This window comes from Trichomycterus rosablanca, chromosome 2 (genome assembly GCF_030014385.1).
Source record: "Trichomycterus rosablanca isolate fTriRos1 chromosome 2, fTriRos1.hap1, whole genome shotgun sequence".
NCBI lineage: Eukaryota > Metazoa > Chordata > Actinopteri > Siluriformes > Trichomycteridae > Trichomycterus > Trichomycterus rosablanca.
Window position 1 is genome coordinate 18,925,900 of NC_085989.1, and position 19,247 is coordinate 18,945,146.

The 19,247-nt window shown below is 36.9% G+C and overlaps 1 protein-coding gene across 1 annotated transcript in view; it reads right to left on the reverse strand.

Moving 5' to 3' along the window:
- baiap3 (BAI1 associated protein 3) overlaps nt 1-19,247 on the reverse strand; it is an 85,191-nt gene that overhangs the window by 49,571 nt on the left and 16,373 nt on the right. The gene's annotated exons all lie outside the window — the stretch shown is intronic.

Genomic DNA, 19,247 nt, shown 5'->3' on the forward strand with positions numbered 1-19,247 from the left:
TGCATAACAAAAATATATTGGTTAGTTTTTCACAACCCAGATTAGAACAAATATGTGAGCATCTAGGAAAGATCAGCCATAACATTAAAACCACCTTTTTGTTTCTACACTCACTGTCCATTTTATCAGCTCCACTTTCCATATAGGAGCACTTTGTAGTTCTACAATTACTGATTGAAGTCCATCTATTTTTCTACATACTTTGTTAGCCTGCTTTCATGCTGTTCTTGGTCAATGGTCAGGACTCTCCCTGGACCACTACACAGTAGGTATTTTTTGGGTGTTGGATCATTCTCAGCCTTGCAGTAACACTGACATGGTGGTGGTGGTGTGTTAGTGTGTGTTGTGCTGGTATGAGTGGATAAGACACAGCAATGCTGATGGAGTTTTTAAACACCTCACTGTCACTGCTGTACTGAGAATAGTCCACTAACCAAAACATCCAGCCAACAACGCCCCATGGGCAGCGTCCTGTGACCACTGATGGAGGTCTAGAAGATGACCAACTCAAACAGCAGCAATAGATGAGCGATCGCCTCTGACTCTAAATCTACAAGGTGGACCAACTAGGTAGGAGTGTCTAATCGAGTGGACAGTAAGTGGAGACGGTATTTAAAAACTCCAGCAGCGCTGCTATGTCTGATCCACTCATACCAGCACAACACACACTAACAAAAAACAACCATGTCATTGTCACTGCAGTGCTAAGAATCATCCACCACCTAAATAATACCTGCTCTCTGTGGTGGTTCTGTGGGGTTCCTGACCATTGAAGAACAGAGTAAAAGGAGGTTAAAACAGTATGTAGAGAAACAGATGGACTACATCTATACAAAGTGCTTCTATGATAATAGAGATGATAAACTGGACAGTGAGTGTAGAAACAAGGAGGTGGTTTTAATGCTATGGCCGATCGCTGTATATATGACAAATAAAGGAATTCTATCAATGCCCATGGTTTAGGAATGGGATGTCAAACAAGATCATGGTCTCAGGTGTGCATACATTTGGTTATATAGTTTACCTTAACAAGTCTGCATAAAATACAATAGATAACATGTTATTGGTTAGATAGAAAGTGTTTCACTATGATTATGAATGGGATAAGGATCAGAACATATTAATACATATGTAATTTGCAGAGTTAACTCTTTAAAGGGTTCATAACTGTAGGATTCTCTCTGTAGAAGCAGCTCTTATAAGAGGGCGGATATATTGCCATTCCTGTCACTACCTAGTTAGAAGAACACATCCTGAGTGCAACAGGTAAAGGGTTTTTGTCTCACAGCAGCAAGAAGCCTTTCCTACTGAGCTCAATTTATTTTATTAGGCTCTAATCCACAGTAGAGGGGGCAGATGTATTTCTCCTGTGAAGCAGGGTGAACTCCCAGCTCCCTGCCACTTGCTAATTTCCCAGCCTCCGTCGTCATGGTGATGATAGCATGTTCGTGGAGAGATTGGTTGGCATGGTGGAGAACCTAGGGAATATCCCCACCCGACTTTTGACTCCCCCCTCCCACAACCATACTCTGCTCACCCCCCTGAGTGGAAGTCAGTGAAGGAATGAGAATCTTCCAAGCTGTAGTTTTATTGTTGCTTATGATTCAGATAATCCATATAAAGATTGAATTCTTTATTAAATGTCATCTCGGCAGATTTATTCCCCACTGAGATGGATGGCACCATGTAGAAAAAGATCAAAGGGATCCTGAAAGAGACCCCTAGAGACTACAAAGAAGTCAGTGTAAAAAAATATTCAAGGGGTTATTTACATTTTATATGCAAGTTACAGTATTCCACAATTATCAGGTAAATTGTTAACAGGTGAGAGAATTATAATTGGTTATTAAAATAAGGATCCACTAAAAGATCTTTACAAGCAATTATGGATTGTGGCTCATCACTTTGTGCCAAACTTCAGGAGGAAATTGCCAATCAGTTAAAATAAGAACATTTCTCAATATAAGATTGCAAAAAATAGTGTTTTACCATCTACTGTTCATAATATTGTAAAAAGATTCAAGAATTCTTAAGAGATCCCAGTCTGTGTAGGGTAAAGCCGAAAACAACTGTTAAATGTACGTGAAATTTAAGCTCTCAGGTGACGTCGCATGAGAAATTCGTCATTCTACTGTGATAAATATAGCCACATGGGCTTGGGAATACTTCAGAAAACTGTTGCCACTTAACACAGTTTATTACTGCATCAAGAATTGCAACCTGAAACTTCATTACACAAAGCAGAAGCACTACTTCAATTCTATGCTCAAAGACAGTAAAAATACACAGATCAGCCATAACATTAAAACCACCTCCTTGTTTCTACACTTACTGTCCATTTTATCAGCTCCACTTACCATATAGGAACACTTTGTAGTTCTACAATTACTGACTGTAGTCCATCTGTTTCTCTGCATGCTTTGTTAGCCCCCTTTCATGCTGTTCTTCAATGGTCAGGACTCTCCCAGGACCACTACAGAGTAGGTATTATTTGGGTGGTGGATCATTCTCAGCCCTGCAGTGACACTGACATGGTGGTGGTGTGTTAGTGTGTGTTGTGCTGGTATGAGTGGATACGACACAGCAGCGCTGATGGAGTTTTTAAACACCTTACTGTCACTGCTGGACTGAGAATAGTCCACCAACCAAAAATATATCCGGCCAACAACGCCCCTGTGGGCAGCGTCCTGTGACCACTGATGAAGATGAGCGATCGTCTCTGACTTTACATCTACAAGGTGGACCAACTAGGTAGGAGTGTCTAATAGAGTAGACAGTGAGTGGACACGGTATTTAAAAACTCCAGCAGCGCTGCTGTGTCTGATCCACTCATACCAGCACAACACACACTAACACACCACCACCATGTCAGTGTCACTGCAAGCCTGAGAATGATCCAACACCCAAATAATACTTACTCTGTGGGGATCCTGGCCATTGAAGAGTATGTAGAGAAATAGATGGACTACAGTCAGTAACTGTAGAACTACAAAGTGCTTCTATATGGTAAGTGGAGCTGATAAAATGGACAGTAAGTGTAGAAACAAGGAGGTGGTTTTAATGTTATGGCTGATCTGTGTATGTGCTGTGGTCAGATGAGTCCACAGCCTGTTTTGGGACAGAGAGTTCTCTGTGCCAAACATGAAAAGGACAAGAGATAAAGAAGACTGTTATCAGTGAAAGATGCAAAAGCCAACATCTGTCATGTTGCCTTAGTCCATGGGTGACTTGTATAGCTGTGAAGATACCATTGACACAGAGATGTATACAGTGGAACTTCAATTTGAAGGACCTCCATTTAACGGACTTTGGAATTAAGGGACAAAATGTGGAAAACTAAATGTCTGGTCCGATTGTTTAAATACCTGCGAGAAGCGTACCAAGACCAGTAGTTTAGTAATTGTCCACTAGCCAGCACACGTCTCTCTAATGAGACTCTACATGATAGGCTTTATTTTGTTGGGAGGCTCGCTTTGTTCTCGCCTTTAATGATGTATTTTATGCTTAATTTTTGCAAGTTCTAGTGCTTAGTTATGCAACAGCGCTGCTCCAGTAGCCACCAGCAGTGCTCAGAATAATAGATACTCCCCACAATACGATCACGGCAAAAAAAACATCTCCTTCACCACACAAGGTAAATAAAATCTCTTTATATAAAATGTTTATTTACAGGTTTTACGTGACATATTTACATATCTATTTACATTGTTCATTTTACTGTTTACCATATGTGCATGTTTTGGACATTTTTTAATTCGAGGTTCCACTGTATTAGGATTTTAGAGAAAGACCTTCTGCCATCAAGGCAACATCTTTTAGTGGGAAGTCTATGATTACTTCAACAAGACAATGCCAGGCCTTATTCAGCAAGCAATACAGCAGCATGACTTTGTAGACACAGAATGTGTGTGCCTGTCTGTTTCCTTTCGAAGTTTTTATTTATGCATTTTCTCCCAATTTAGCATAGTCAATTTGTCTTCTGCAGCATTTGAGGAGGGTATATTGCTGCTCACGCCTCCTCCGACCTGCGCAGACCTTAGCCCTTTTTCACTTATGCATTCTGCACAGGCGCATCTCTATCTGTCAATCTGGTCCCTTACACAGTGTTTGAAGACCCCACCCACATAGTCCGGTCATCCCGCCCTAGCAGAACCGTGTCTGCTGCAGGCACTGCCAATTATGCTCGCTAGATGGCTCCCAGCCATCTAAACGGCGAGTTGCAAACCGAGGATTTCAGAATCTCGGCGCCACCTGGGTGCCTCCTTTTGAAAAATGTTAGGTGCCGCATGAAGAGGGAAATCAGACGACAGTGACCACGGACTGTTGAGCAGCTGAAGTGTAGTACCAAGCAAGAATGGAAAAATTCTCATTAGCAAAACAGCAACAATTAGTTTCATTAGTTCACAAACCATTAAAAAGACTCATTAACAGTAAAGCTGATGAAACACAGTAATAAACATGCATCTGTCCCACATTTTTTGGAGTGTGTTGCAACAAATTGTAATTGTGTTTTTTAGTTTCAAAATACAATGAAGTTGATCAGTGAAAATATTGGAAATCTTTTTTTTCTACTTGTGATTAATAAAGTTTTTAAAGAATTCAAAAATTCTGTGTGTGTGTGTGTGTGTATGTGTGTCTGCCCTGTGATGGAAGCTAATTTAAACTGACACTTGGTAATGGACTAGTAATCTAAGGTTGCTGGTTCAAGCCCCACCACTTCCAAGCTGCCACTGTTGCGCCATTGAGCAAGGCCCTTAACCCTGTAATTGCTCAAACTGTATCAGTCACAATTGTAAGTTGCTTTGGATAAAAGCGTCTGCTAAATGCTGAAAATGTTCATGTTAAATGATACATTTGCAGCAACTGTTACCTAGTGAAGGAGGTCAAACATCTGAGACAACCAGTAAAAATGCTTTTATTTTACAATTTTCTCTAATTTTTTGTGTATTGTCTTGCAATGTTTTAACTAGGACATAAATCTTAATATTAATATAATAATGCATAGTTTAAAATTGGATGTCCAAAAAGCTAATGGGCAGGTGTCCACTCACTTTAGATGAAATACTGTTTTTTAAATCCAAATGGTTCACCAGTCTGATATGGTGAATAAATATGATAGAGCTCCTTCAGACAATTAAATCCCTTCTAAAGTTAGTCCAAGGAATCTTTAGCTTTTAACTGTGTAATAAATCTCTGAAGGCAGTGAAAATGTCAAACATAAACTCATGTTGACACTTTTAAAGTTATTGTTTTGGTCTAGTGTATGAAAGTAGGATAAAACTACATAAACTTTGGTAAGAAGTTATCCCATGTGTAACAGCATTAGTCTTAATTAGTGTTGCAAAGAATTTCTGGAAGGTTTTTTAGCGTAATTAAACCCTGAGACCCAAGAAAAGGTCAGTATGATTGTGCTTATAATGCTTACCAGTGCAAGGTTATGCCAGTTCTTGTGTAAGAAATGTACTGGGTTAATCATTAGGAGTAAACAACAGTATAACTTTCTGAAAGTAGGCAAGTTTTGCAACAAGTTCAAGATCAAGTTATGATTGTGAACATGCACATGTAATCTGGAGACAATTTAAAGTGATTTACAGCCCAGTCCAAAGCAACAAGGCCTGATTGTGTGTGTGTTTCGAAATATTGTACGCAATTTGTATTTTTCAGTCCTTCCACTGATTGAACATCCTACTGTTAAAGACTTCGCAATCTTTTTGATGGACCCCATTCTGCTCTTTTTAGACTCACATTACACATTACATTATGTAATCAGAGACCACTGATGCCAACCATTTATATTTTGTGAAGTGCGCTATAAAGATTCAGACTTCATTTCATATTTCAGCACTAGCCTTAAATAATAGAGTTTCATTCGATCACAAAGTAAGTAAGTAAGTAAGTAAAATTTATTTATATAGCACTTTTCACAGATAAGAATCACAAAGTGCTTTACAAAAACATTGCATGACAAAATATACACTCATCTACGTACATAATAAAACACAACATAAAATAAATTAAACAACAATAATAATAATAATAAATAAAAAAGCAAATAAATGATTAAATAAGAAAGTTGGGTAGTGCATTCCATAATTTTGGAGCGTTTACCTCAAACGCGCGATCCCCACGAGACTTTAAGCGGGAGCGTGGGACAGACAGCAAGTTCAGCTTGCTAGACCTAAGAGAGCGCCCTGATACATATGGGTGAAGTAGCTCTGATATATAGATGGGATCCTATACTGCACAGGAAGCCAGTGTAGAGATCTTAACAGTGGGGTTATGTGACACCGTCTATTTGAGCTCGTAAGTAATCTAGCAGCAGCATTCTGTATTATCTGCAACCGATCACAAGCAGACATACTAAGAACAGAAAACAGGGCATTGCAGTAGTCAATACGAGATGAAATAAAAGCATGTATAATCATCTCTAGGTCAGCATTTGAAACTATAGATCTCAATTTGCTTATATTTCTTAAATGAAAAAAGCAAGATCTAGTCAGCTGTTTAACATGTGTGTCAAACAACAATGACTGATTAAAAACAACACCTAGATTTCTTAAATCTGAATGGACAGCAGAGAAGAGAGGTCCAAGACCAATTTCAATTAAGGGAGTCACCTTATCAGGGGCAATAATCATGACCTCAGTCTTTTCTGCATTGAGCTGTAGAAAATTATTTGCTGTCCAGTCCCTAATAGCACCTACACAGTCTAAGAGTCTACTTATATTATGCAACTCATTAGGTTTAAATGAAAAATATAATTGGATATCATCAGCAAATAAGTGATAAGCAATATTAAAACTATTAATAATCTGTCCCAGAGGCAACATATACAAAGAAAATAAAAGTGGCCCCAAAACTGATCCTTGTGGAACACCACAAAGTAGTGGAACAGAAACTGACCCAACATCTCCAATAGATACAGCAAAACTTCTCTCAGTCAGATATGATTTAAACCAATCTAGCGCTATGCCCGATAAGCCCACCCAGTCACGTAACCTATCTAGCAAAATTTGATGATCTACAGTATCAAACGCAGAGCTAAGGTCAAGCAAAACCAAAACAGAACATTCACCTGCATCAGAAGACATTAACAAATCATTGGAAACCCTCAAAAGAGCGGTCTCCGTTGAGTTTCCCTTTCGAAATCCTGACTGAAACTTATCAAAAATATTATATTTCTCCAGAAAAGCAGTGAGCTGGTTAGCTACCACTTTTTCTAAAATTTTTGATAAAAATGGGAGTTTAGATATAGGTCTAACATTTCTAAATTGATAGGTTGGAAAGAATCCAAAGCAATAAAAAGACCTGGAGGACCAATAATAGATAGATCCGACCTTGTCTGAATATTAGATCTAATAGCCATTACCCTATCAACAAAAAAAGAAAGAAATCTGTTGCAATCCTCAACAGACACACATGGCAATGTTGTAACTGGTGGCGAAACAATGGTATTAATTGTATCAAACAAAATCTTAGGATTTCTCTTGGATGATAAAATTAGATTTGCAAAATAAACACTGGACAAAGTCTAACATTTACATTTGCAGTTCTTTTATATTATTACCACCAATGGTAAAAATGGGTTAAAGTTCATTAAAATCTAGGTGAGGTATGAAGGTGAGGTGTAAATATCTATATGAGCACTGACAGGTGAAGTGAATAACACTGATTATCTCTTCATCACGGCACCTGTTAGTGGGTGGGATATATTAGGCAGCAAGTGAACATTTTATCCTCAAAGTGGATGTGAGTCACGGGCGACCAAGGCTCACTGATGCACATGGGGAGCGAAGTCTGGCCCGTGTGGGGAACAGACGAGCTACTGTAGCTCAAATTGCTGAAGAAGTTAATGCTGGTTCTGATAGAAAGGTGGCAGATTTCACAGTGCATCACAGTTTGTTGCATGTAAGGCTGCATAGCTGCAGACCAGTCAGGGTGCCCATGCTGACCCCTGTCCACCACCGAAAGCGCCAACAACGGGAATGTGAGCATCGGAACTGGACGACGGAGCAATGGAAGAAGGTGGTCTGGTCTGATAAATCATGTTTTCTTTTTACATCATGTGGATGGCCATGTGCGTGGGCGTCACTTTCCTGAGGAACACATGGCACCAGGATGCACTACGGGAAGAAGGCAAGCCAGCGAAGGCAGTGTGATGCTTTGGGCGATGTTCTGCTGGGAAACCTTGGGTCCTGCTGTCCATGTGGATGTTACTTTGACAGGTACCACCTATCTAAACATTGTTGCAGACCATGTATACCCTTTCATGGAAACAGTATTCCTTGATGGCTGTGGTCTCTTTCAGCATGCCTCAACGGGTCAGGGTTGTTATGGCAGCAAAAGGGGGACCAACACAGAACATATACTTTTGCCCAACAGTGGCTGCACAGCGGACACTAAATTTAAACCGACAATCTTCCTATTCATAGCTCAAAGCGTTACCCACCAGGCTACCACTGTCCCTGTATTTCTTAGTCCTTCCACTGATATTAGAGTAATTGATGTTAAAGAGAAATAGACAAAACAGGAAATGGCTAAAAAAGTAGATGAAAAGCTTATACCCACAGAGCAAGAGCAATAATTTATAGGTTAATGCAATTAGAGCCGTAATTAACCTGTCTGAATAAGAAAGCAAATAGATTTTCACTCCAGGCACAGTAAGGAAAATGGTTAAACAGGCAAAGATTTCTGTAAACATCATGGTTAGAGATTGACAGAGGACGCCAGCAATTTGGCAACACCAAGAATCTAAATCCATGCCAACCGGCTGTTTAAAAAACTGCCAGAAGAAAGCAATTTCTTTGAACTAATCTCACAAGTTCTACGTATTTTTGGATGAGACAAAAATACAGCTTTTTGGTGACAAACACTTAAGGTGAGTTTGGCACCAAATGGATGGTTACACAAAAGACTGTAGTCTCATAGTCTTGGTTTGTTTGTTTGTTTATTAGGATTTTAACGTCATGTTTTACACTTTGGTTACATTCATGACAGGAACGGTAGTTACTCATTACACAAGCTTCATCAGTTCACAAGGTTGTATCAAACACAGTCATGGACCAATTAGCGTCTCCAATTCACCTCACTTGCATGTCTTTGGACTGTGTGAGAAAACTGGAGCACCCGGAGGAAACCCATGCGGACACGTGGAGAACATGCTCCACACAGAAAGGACCTGGGCCGCCCCACATGGGGATCAAACCCAGGACCTTCTTGCTGTAAGGCGACAGTGCTACCCACTCAGCCATCGTGACACACCATAGTCTTGGTGCAAAATATGTAATGCTGTGTTTTCATTAAAACCACCAGACTAAAACCTAGAGGTATAGAGCATTGGGACATTTTGTATACTCATTATTAGACTCATTATTTCAAGCACATTAGAACAAGGTTTAGGTCCGGTGCTGTTATGCTGGCAACAATGTGGAACAAATACTAAATGTACTAAATGTAGTGGTGTAAATAATTGTGACTCATCTAGATTTGTGCTTCGTCTGGAAAAAATTCACTTGAATTACATCTGACAGTATTGAGTTTCTTGATCTTTTAGTGATTACTCTTAAAAAGTATGGATTACTGATGCTATTCTCGACACCAGGACACACAAATGACCAACACATGCACACACACCTTAGACAGCAGCCCCATCCATGTTGCTAGGAAACAGACTCTCCCCATAAAGCCCTTTTATAAAAATAATAAAATATCTAATAATATATTTTTTAATAAAATAATAATATTATTTATGATCATTTAAAAGGTATATAAGGATAAAAACGTAGGTGAATATTAATTTGAGCAACAACAAACAGTGGCAAAATCATATAATAAGCACTGCTGCGCTTCACTAAGATTTACACTTATGACTGTCTACCTTCCGACATTAAATGTTAAATGTTCCCGGGTAACATTTGGAGGAAATCATTTCAGTAGGTTAGTATGAAAAATTACCGTAATTCTGTCCACAAAACAGGAAATGCAATTTGGGTGGAATTCATTTGCACTAGGGCTTTACTCTGCACTGTATTTTTCTCTCATTACTTTTGTTGACCTCAGCCGGCTCCTCACATCCTCTGTCTTGTCTGCTTCCAAAAAATCATTACATACTGACTTTATCCTTACTAGGTTATTTATTTTTTCATCACATATCTGAGTGTGCTTTCTTGAAACTCCATCTGTTTTCTAGGGTATTTTATGGTTATTAAATGTAATAAAAAGCATTTTGTTTTACTCATATTGCACTTTAAACAATGGAAATTGTTGCAAAGTAGCAAACTCCTATATGAGCAAGTCAGAGGCTAGGAAAAACTCAAAGAAAATAATGACAAGCATTAAGAGAAACCAGACTCAAAATGGGAACCTTTTACACTTAAAATATAGATTGATATGATACCACTGAAGGACAGTGGTAGCCTAATGGGTAGAACTTTGGCCTATCAACTCAAAGGTTGCAAATTCTAATCACAGCTCTGCCATGCAGCCACTGTTGGGCCCTTGAGCAAGGCCCTTAACCCTCTCTGCTCCAGGGGGGTCGTACAATGGCTGACCCTGCGCTCTGACCCCAGCTTGACTAATAAGTGAAGAAAGAATTTCACTGTACTGTACACCTGTATATGCATATATGTAGGGCAGCTGTAGCCTAGTGGTTAGGGTACTAGACTAGTAATCAGAAGGTTGCCGGTTCAAGCCCCACCTTTGCCAGGTTGCAACTGTTGGGCCCTTGAGCAAGGCCCTTAACCATCAATTGCTTAGATTGTATACTGTCACAGTACTGTAAGTCGCTTTGGATAAAAGCGTCTGCTAAATGCCAAAAATGTAAATGTAAATATATAATAAATAAAGGCATTCTATTCTATCAATATAGACTGGTCATCAGTTTAGGTTTTGTCATGATAATGATGACCACATACAGTGTATGTGTATTTTTATTTATTGTTCTCAAGGGTGTCAGAGCTCATTCTGTTTCCTCCAGCCTGGGCTCTTGTCTGTTATAAGATTCTTTATTGTTCACACCTGTTACTCATCCAGCCCTGATCGTTTGGTGTATTTGTTACACCCTGTGTTTCAGTTATTTAGGTCCTTGTGGTTCTTGGTTTTCCTGTTCATCTATCATGTCTGACTTGAAACTGTATTCTGATCACTGATCTGCCTGTGATAAACCTACCACACTACGTTTTGAACATATATACAAACTGACTATGATTCCTTATTTAGCCACAACACACATGGGTTTCAGTTTATATGTTACTTTTGTTTTTAATCATTTTAGTTCTGGGAACAGATTGAAAGTTAGATTGAAAGTAGAGTTATTTCTGTCTGTGTGTTCTATATAAAAAAACATGAATACACACTATTGTTTTAGCTACAGCTGGTGAGTAATGTATGCACCTCAATGTATCATATACAGTGTATCACAAAAGTGAGTACACCCCTCACATTTCTGCAAATATTTTATTATATCTTTTCATGGGACAACACTATAGAAATTAAATTTGGATATAACTTAGAGTAGTCAGTGTACAACTTGTATAGCAGTGTAGATTTACTGTCTTCTGAAAATAACTCAACACACAGCCATTAATGTCTAAATGGCTGGCAACATAAGTGAGTACACCCCACAGTGAACATGTCCAAATTGTGCCCAAAGTGTCAATATTTTGTGTGACCACCATTATTATCCAGCACTGCCTTAACCCTCCTGGGCATGGAATTCACCAAAGCTGCACAGGTTGCTACTGGAATCCTCTTCCACTCCTCCATGATGACATCACGGAGCTGGTGGATGTTAGACACCTTGAACTCCTCCACCTTCCACTTGAGGATGCGCCACAGGTGCTCAATTGGGTTTAGTCCATCACCTTTACCTTCAGCTTCCTCAGCAAGGCAGTTGTCATCTTGGAGGTTGTGTTTGGGGTCGTTATCCTGTTGGAAAACTGCCATGAGGCCCAGTTTTCGAAGGGAGGGGATCATGCTCTGTTTCAGAATGTCATAGTACATGTTGGAATTCATGTTTCCCTCAATGAACTGCAGCTCCCCAGTGCCAGCAACACTCATGCAGCCCAAGACCATGATGCTACCACCACCATGCTTGACTGTAGGCAAGATACAGTTGTCTTGGTACTTCTCACCAGGGCGCCGCCACACATGCTGGACACCATCTGAGCCAAACAAGTTTATCTTGGTCTCGTCAGACCACAGGGCATTCCAGTAATCCATGTTCTTGGACTGCTTGTCTTCAGCAAACTGTTTGCGGGCTTTCTTGTGCGTCAGCTTCCTTCTGGGATGACGACCATGCAGACCGAGTTGATGCAGTGTGCGGCGTATGGTCTGAGCACTGACAGGCTGACCTCCCACGTCTTCAACCTCTGCAGCAATGCTGGCAGCACTCATGTGTCTATTTTTTAAAGCCAACCTCTGGATATGACACCTTGGCCACCATGCTGTAGCTCAGTTTCAGGGTGTTAGCAATCTTCTTATAGCCCAGGCCATCTTTGTGGAGAGCAACAATTCTATTTCTCACATCCTCAGAGAGTTCTTTGCCATGAGGTGCCATGTTGAATATCCAGTGGCCAGTATGAGAGAATGGTACCCAAAACACCAAATTTAACAGCCCTGCTCCCCATTTACACCTGGGACCTTGACACATGACACCAGGGAGGGACAACGACACATTTGGGCACAATTTGGACATGTTCACTGTGGGGTGTACTCACTTATGTTGCCAGCTATTTAGACATTAATGGCTGTGTGTTGAGTTATTTTCAGAAGACAGTAAATCTACACTGCTATACAAGCTGTACACTGACTACTAAGTTATATCCAAGTTTCATGTCTATAGTGTTGTGCCATGAAAAGATATAATGAAATATTTGCAGAAATGTGAGGGGTGTACTCACTTTTGTGATACACTGTATGTATCGATATGCATACATGGAAATTTTTCCATTATTGCTATAATTTAAAATATAATGTATGCATATTGCAAATCAAACATTAATTGGAACATCGGATCTGTATTGTAATAAAAAAAACACTTTTGTAAAATGTACATGGTTTATAGTATTTTTCTTATTTTTGTTTTTTTTCTTATTTTTGTTTTTACTTATTTTTTACTTTTGTCATTTTTCTTATTTTTGGTTTTACTTATTTTTTGTACTTTTGTCTTTTTTTTTATTTCTTATTTTTGGTATTACTTTTTTACTTTTGTCTTTTTTCTTATTTTTGGATTTACAAATTTTTTTGTTTTACTTATTTTTGTTTTTTTTCTTATTTTTGGTTTTACGTATTTTTTATATTTGTTTTTTTTATTTCTTATTTTTTGTTTAACTTATTTAGTTTTTGTTTTTTTTTGCTTTTTTCTTATTTCATATTTTTGTTTTTGTCATTTCTTATTTAGTTTTTTTCTTATTTCTTATTTTTGATTTTACTTAATTCTTATTTTATTTATTTATTTATTTATTTTATTTTTATTTTTTTTGTCTTATTTCTTATTTAGTTTTTTTCTTTTTGTTTTTTTTTCTTATTTCTTTTTTTTTTTTTTTTTTTTTTCTTATTATTTTTTTTTTTTCTTATTTCTTTTTTTTGGTTTTTCTAATTTCTTATTTTTGGTTTTTTCTTATGTCTTACTTCAGGTTTTACTTATTTTGTATCTTTGGGTTTTCTTATTTTTGCTTTTTCTTATTTCTTATTTTTGTTTTTTCTTATTTCTTAATTTGTTTTTTTCTTTTTCTTACTTCAGGTTTTACTTATTTTTTATCTTTTGGTTTTCTTATTTTAGTTTTTTCTTATTTCTTATTTTAGTTTTTTCCTATTTCTTATTTTTGGTTTTACTTTTTTTTTTTACTTTTGTCTTTTTTCTTATTTCTTTTCTTTTTTTTTCTTTTTTTCTTTTTTCTTATTTTTTGTTTTTGTTTTTCTTATTTCTTACTTTTGGTTTATTTCTTATTTCTTAATTTGTTTTTTTCTTTTTTTTTCTTTTTTTCTTTTTTCTTATTTTTTGTTTTTGTTTTTCTTATTTCTTATTTTTGGTTTATTTCTTATTTCTTAATTTGTTTTTTTCTTTTTCTTACTTCAGGTTTTACTTATTTTTTATCTTTTGGTTTTCTTATTTTTGTTTTTTCTTATTTCTTATTTTTGTTTTTTCCTATTTCTTATTTTTGGTTTTACTTTTTTTTTTTACTTTTGTCTTTTTTCTTATTTCTTTTGTTTTTTCTTTTTTTTCTTTTTTTCTTTTTTCTAATTTTTTGTTTTTGTTTTTCTTATTTCTTATTTTTGGTTTATTTCTTATTTCTTATTTGTGGTTTTTCTTATTTCTTATTTTAGTTTTTTTCTTATTTCTTAATTTAGGTTTAACTTATTTTGTATCTTTGGGTTTTCTTATTTTTGTTTTTTCTTATTTCTTATTTTTGTTTTTTCTTATTTCTTTTTTGTTTTTTCTTATTTCTTATTTTATTTTATTTTTTGGTTTTTTTTCTTATTTCTTATTTGTGGTTTTTCTTATTTCTTTTTTTGTTTTTTTCTTTTTTCTTACTTTAGGTTTTACTTATTTTTTATCTTTTGGTTTTCTTATTTTTTGTTTTTTTTATTTCTTATTTTGGTTTTTTCTTATTTCTTATTTTTGGTTTTACCTATTTTTTATTTGTTTTTTTCTTATTTTTTTATTTTTGTTTTTTCTTATTTCTTATTTTTGGTTTTAATTATTTCTTATTTAATTTTTTAGTTTTTTTTCTTATTTCATATTTTTGTTTTTGTCTTATTTCTTATTTTGTTTATTTCTTATTTTTGTTTTTTTTTATTTCTTATTTTTGGTTTTTCTTTTTTCTTATTTTTGGTTTTTTGTTTTTTTCTTATTTCTTACTTTAGGTTTTTTTAGTTCTTATTTTTCTTATTTTTGTTTTTTTTCTTATTTCTTATTTGTGGTTTTTCTTATTTCTTATTTTTGTTTTTTTTCTTATTTCTTACTTTAGATCACAGAGTTTAGGAAGCAGTACTCTAGGGTCCATGGCTTTTATTTAGCAAAAATGCATAGAATAAATTATAGCATTTTTTTAATGAGTAATGATTTAAGTACAATTGATCACACAACTGGTCACACATTAAACACACCCTTATTCATTCACATGTAATAAGAAAATAATGTTATTACGGCTAAATAAAAGGTTTTGGGCATTCCTGGCCAAATGTCATATTTATTTTTAAAAAATTTTCTCTGCAGCTTTTTTTTTGCAAATGTTAACACAAATACTTATAGGTGCTTACAAAAAGGAGGAACGCAATATAATATGGAAGCTTTTTAACCCTACTATTTCCAAAGGCTAAAATGACTAACAATAAAGAGACATTAAGAATTAGGAGTTATGGCAAAAACGAAAGACTAAAAAGCCTCTCAAATAGAACTACTTATACGTCGGCCTGGATGGCAAAGCAGAGCCCCATATTTGAGAAAAAGTTGTACAGAAAGGTGATGGTGCACTGCTCTACTGTCTATGTCTGAAATATGAAAAACAACCTTCACATAAGTTAACAACTGCTTTGGACTAATGATATTAAAATTAAACTTTTTAGCCATAAAACAAATACTAATGTACAGTATATTGCTTGGGGGAGGGGGGGATGCAAAGGGAGCAGGGTTTAATGAAAAGATTACCTTGACAACTGTTAAGCATGGGCATGGATTATTATGAATTCGGGTTTTGTGACAGAAGGGTGAAACTAAAATCTTAGCATGGGTGGATGGATGAATTTTAAAAACAATCGGCAAAATTTAAAAGCAAATGTGACACAGTCTTTTCCACAATTCCCCAGATTTCTGTGTGGTGTTTTCATGTTCTCCCTGTGTCCAATGGGGTTTCCTTCAAGCTAAAATTGCCCTAACAATGAGTGTGTCTGGTGACCTACTCATTGAATCAGACCCACCGTGACTCTGATCAGGATAACACAGTGGTAAAACTGACAATGAATGAATGAATGAATGTGACACAGTCAGTCAAAAAAGCAAAGCTAAGAAGGTACTTGCTTCTACAACAGAATAATGATCCAAAACACCTCACAATCCACCATGATCTACTTCCAGAAACACAAGCTTTTGGAATGGTCCTCCCAATCCTCTGATTCACAGAAAATCTGTAGCTGGATTTCAAACATGCTGTGCACGGCCCTAAAATATCTCTGAACTAAAAGTGTTCTGTGGGAAAAAGTGTGTGAACATTTCTAAAATAAGAAAAGAAAGACCCCTCGCTGGCTTTAAGAAGTACTGTCAAGTACTGAGCTGAAAATGTTATGGCAATATTTGATTAACCTAATGAGTCCTAATGGGTCAATCAAGTTCTGAGTTTTAAGTGTAACTTTTGTACATTTTTCTTTCTTTTGTAAAGAGTTTATGAAAATATTTAAAAAATACATAATTAATTTTAAACATTAAAAATGACAACAATACACGTCAATGATCAAGATAAACAATACAGTAAGACCATACACTGATCAGCCATAACATTAAAACCACCTCACTCACTGTCAACTTTATCAGCTTCACTTACCATATAGAAGCACTTTGTAGTTCTACAATTACTGACTGTAGTCCATCTGTTTGTCTGCATGCTTTGTTAGCCCCCTTTCATGCTGTTCTTCAAAGGTCAGGACCCCCACAGGACCACTACAGAGTAGGTATTATTTGGGTGGTGGACAGGGCCGGCGCTAGGGGGGGGGGGGGCTGAGGGAGGCATTGCCCCCCCAAATTGTGTCTTTGCCCCCCCAAGCACAATGCAAGCAACGGCTATTTTTAAAATTATCTCTGAACCAATCACAAAAATGCATTTTGTTTTACAGTGTGAAGATATTTCCTTGCTTATTCCTGATTGGCTCTTTGAGTCATATAAAAATCGGCAGACTGCCCCAAACAGTTCAGTTCGGCAGTATATGTTCTGTTAGTGTGAGCGAGAGGCAGGTATACTGGTAAACACTTTTTTTTTACAGAATTAGTGTTCTTTTGTTTTCTTTATATTTTAATTTCCCAATAATATAAATATTCTCACTCATTCCTATTTCCACGTTTGAATATTCTCAGTCTGTGTGTAGGTACATTTGTCAGCTTTGACTTAAATTTGTATTAAAGCCTTTCAAGAAATAGAGTTGTTCTATTAGTAATGGCAATTTAATTAAGGGGGCGTATTAAAATGAAATACAATTAGATAATCTTTTTTCTCCATTTACATAATCAACATGTATTTTTTAATCATTGGGTTTTAAGTTTAAGTTCGAAAACATGCATTTTTATTTCTTTACCTCATACATCACTTTAAGCCAGTATCAATAGCTTGGCTGTCATCATTCATGCACAAATCAAGCCTTGAATATATTTCTGGCTTCAAAAACATGACTATCAACATGCCCCCTCATTAGGTTTTACTGCCCCCCCAAGCAAAGCAGTCCAGAACCGGGGCTGGTGGTGGAACATTCTCAGCACTGCAGTGACACTGACATGGTGGTGGTGTGTTAGTGTGTGTTGTGCTGGTATGAGCGATGCTGATGGAGTTTTTAAACACCTCACTGTCACTGAGTGGACTGAGAATAGTCCACTAAACAAAAATATCCAGCCAACAGCTCCCCGTAGGCAGCGTCCTGTGATCACTTCTCAAACAGCAGTAATAGCTGAGCGATCGTCTCTGAGTTTACATCTACAAGGTGGACCAGCTAGGTAGGAGTGTCTAATAGAGTGGACAGTGAGTGGACACGGTATTTAAAAACTCATACCAGCACAACACACACTAACACACCACCACCATGTCAGTGTCACTGCAGTGCTGAGAATGATCCACCACCTAAATAATACCTGCTCTGTGGTGGTCCGGTGGGGGTCCTGACCACTGAAGTACAGGGTGAAAGCAGGCTAAAACAGTATGTAGAGAAACAGATGGATTACAGTCAGTAATTGTAGAACTACAAAGTGCTTCTATAAAATGGACAGTGAGTGTAGAAACAATGAGGTGGTTTTAATGTTATGGCTGATCAGTGTATTTACATGGGCATTTTTTGTTCATAAGGTTCTTCTGTATTTATACCTTCACTTGCACCACAAGTTGGCAACCTGTTGGTGGCTAATTTGTTGTTCAAAACACAATAAACCCTTACCCACCCTCCTACACTGCCAGTGCCGATAAAAATGATGACAATTTGCTCAGTCGGGTTCCCCAGGTGAACAATTTGCTGTCTGATGTCTGGCTTTTCAAAAGAAAGGCAGGTACTTAGGATCAAAGCAAAACTTTTAAAGAAAAACAGTAGTTTCCAAAAAAAAAAAAAAAAACTAAAATGATCTCCTTTAGCATTTTACTTCCCACTGGTGGAAAATATAACCTACATAATCATTTCTAAAACAGACGAGAGGGTTCTGAACCTCAGTGAAACTCTGATCTGGGTATTTCAGGCTATATACGTGCGACCACCTCTCTCTTATTAGCATAATGTTCGTGTGCAGGCCTCTGGGTCAGGGTTATTCATTTTTACTGGCACTAATGAAGGAGACAGATAGCTTTGTGAAAGTCTAATGAAGGCGGCTGCATCACCTGCAGCCTGATGCTTTATGTGTTGTGGAGCTTCTGTCGGCACAGGCAATAACTAAAAAACAAATCAGATCATTTAGGAAAAACTGATTTCATCCGGCCCTGCAGGTGGCATTTAATAAGGACCTGGGCATTTATTTAAAAACTGTTTTCATGACTGCAAATGAAAAAGACATGATATCTAAAATGCCCAGGGGAAAATAGGTGTACAGTGTTAAAAAAAAACCTGTGTGAAATGATAAATGGGTGTTTTCTTTTGGGAAGTCTATTAGTATGGTAGTGGGTGTCCACAGAACAAATCAAAATAGATTCAAAAGAACCTTAAGGGCCTAATCTTAACGGCTATAAACATACCCCAAATTTTAATATCAAGTCGATTCATTGTTTAACAATGGGCCCAGATTGCTATATTTTCTTGTGTAAAATTTATTGGGACTTACACCGATCAGCCATAACATTAAAACCACCTCCTTGTTTCTACACTCACTGTCCATTTATCAACCCCACTTACCATATAGAAGCACTTTGTAGTTCTACAATTACTGACTGTAGTCCATCTGTTTCTCTACATACTTTATAGCCTGCTTTCACCCTGTTCTTTAATGATCAGGACCCCCACAGGACCACCACAGAGCAGGTATTATTTGGATGGTGGATAATTCAGAGCACTGCAGTGACACTGACATGGTG